This window comes from Neltuma alba, unplaced genomic scaffold (assembly GCF_004799145.2).
Source record: "Neltuma alba isolate B1F8T4 unplaced genomic scaffold, ASM479914v2 tig00012014_pilon, whole genome shotgun sequence".
Taxonomy (NCBI): domain Eukaryota; kingdom Viridiplantae; phylum Streptophyta; class Magnoliopsida; order Fabales; family Fabaceae; genus Neltuma; species Neltuma alba.
This window is the reverse complement of record NW_021636585.1, coordinates 865,557-868,168: the sequence shown is the minus strand read 5'-3', so window position 1 is coordinate 868,168 and position 2,612 is coordinate 865,557.

Sequence of the window (2,612 nt, the reverse complement as noted above, 5' to 3'; positions counted from 1 at the left end):
ATTGTATTTTTAAAAGATTTTCCTTAATGAAATATCCAAAGGTTATAAAAACTAAAATAGCAAAAGAAAAAACTTAACTCCCACCAAAAACCCCCCCAAAATTGAACGGGAGACAAAAAGAAGAAAGATTTTAAGCATATTCTCTTTTTAAATTTCTAACCAAATGAAAGGAGGAGAGTATTACCTTCCCTCCCCTTGCCCCAAAAAAACACCTATCCGAACAATTCAAATTTTATATTGTTAGATCAATTCTTCAATAGTACTTTCTCTCTCCGGCGATTAATTCCTTCCCTTCCCGGCTTCCCCCATTTTCACTCTCAATTATGCCCCTTCTCATCATCCATCGAAGTACGACAAGTTTTTTCTACGTAAAAGCTCTATGGTTAATTTTGAGGCACCGTAGAATTGCGGGTTTCTTATTATATTATTACATCTATTAATTTTGTTTTCCTTTATTAATTATATCAATTGAAATAAATAATATATGCATGCTATCTACTGTAACTGAATTCAAGTCATGTTCATTAGTTTAATTACATTTATCAAAATTTTTAAATTTGCGTGGATCAATAATTATATATATATGTATTAACTTTTCTATTATTTTGTGAGTTAAAGTGTATTTAATTTCTTGAAATATTTTTTTGACCATATCTAGTATTTAAATTATTTTTTAATATATTGATATCTTAAATTGCGTTGAAAAATACTTTGGGATACTAAGAAATATTTTGAATTGCATTAAATTCAACTTTTTTATCACTTTGAATTGCACCAATTTTCTTATAATTGCATGAAATTAGATGCAACTAAAAATATATTTTAGGATGTTAGATGTGTTATGAAATATTTTAAAATACTGACTATGTTTAAAAAAGTATTTTAATGTGCTGGTTGTACTTTCACATTCATTTTATTTATAAAAACACTAAATTTAGGTCCATACTTACATTCATTAGATATATTTTTCTAATAAAATTCTAATGCTTGGGCTTTCTAATAATAAAAATTGACATGAATGAAATATTAAAATTCTGTTAAACTATTATTGATGATAAAATTTAGGGAAAATCCCAAAAAAGTCCTTGAAATATGGGAAATGCCAGATTGAGTCCTTAAATTTCGAAAATGACAGAATGGGTCAATGACCCAATTTGTCATTTGTGAAATTCAGACGAATTGACAATTTTGCCCTCATTTATTCATTCACTACAATGATTCAAGGAATCACTATAAGAGTTTAGGTGTTACCTAAATTCGTGTAGCGAATAACTATTCACTTTTTCATAGTCAGGTGTCTTGTTATTAACTACAACTAATTCTGTAATCACTAGAACAATGTAAGCATTACCTAGATTTGTATAAAAAATAACTACTCATTTTTTCATAATCAGGTATCTTATTAATGTCAGGTACCTTATTATTAACTACAACGAATCTTGTAATCACTAGAACAGTGTAAGCGTTACCTAGATTTGTTTAGAGAATAACTACTCACTTTTGCTTAGGGGCAAAAATGTCAATTCGCCTGAATTTCACAAATGACAGATTGGATCAATGATCCATTCTGTCATTTTCGAAATTTAAGGACCCAATCTGAGATTTAGTATATTCCAAGGGCTTTTTCTGGGATTTTCCCTAAAATTTACCTGACACTACCGTGCTTCGATGGGACAGCGCCCTCCAGTGATCTTTACCTTTTAAGCAAGGAAGCACCGTCTTCTATGGGAAAGGATAAAAAGGTATTGTAATCCTTTGTTGCGAGTGAAAATGGGATGAAGAGAGAAAAATTAAGTAATTAACCGACGGAGAGAGAAATTGTTAAGTATAAAAATTTTATGGGACCCACCGATTTATTATTTTTCTGACCCTGATGTCGTGTAAAATGGTGTTAGGTACGGGAAACGGAGGGAAGAGAAATTTTAGTAGGTTGGTTTTGAAAAATTGAAATCGGGTTAAAAGGTTGCAACTAGTTTTTCTTCCCCTCTTATTTTTCTATTTTTATTAAAATTTCACAATCCTATTTTTTCAAATTTTCAAATCAAACCTATTAAAATTTTTCTTCTCTTGCTTTTTTTTTATTACCCTCATATCAAATATACAGGGTAAGGATGAATTCATGTGAGCTGATTCCATTTAATTGGGTAAATCACAAATAAAGCGGTGAGCTGCGGTGATACAAGAATTTCTCTTATTTTGTATCTTTTAACTTATATTTTGAACTAACTTTCTTTTTAAATAATTTTTCAATTCTAAATATAGGAGTCAATTAAAAAATAAACTTTAATAATAAATCTAAAACTTTAATCAATTCTATATCTTATATTTATAAAAAAATTTCAAAATTAATTTATTTAATTTATAAACTTGATATATAATTTGATATTATATGATACTACTTTTGATTCTAAATATTTAAAAATACTTATTGAGGTGAAAGTGCTTTTTATAAGCGAGATGTCGTAAATTTAATCATACTTATAATTTTACTCCAACATGCTAATACTATTTTAATTTTTGAAATGTTTTGATCCTTTTTATAAGATTTGATTTGGAATTTTTTACATGTTAAATATATATATTTTTTATCAATTTTATCCTTAATTAATTAT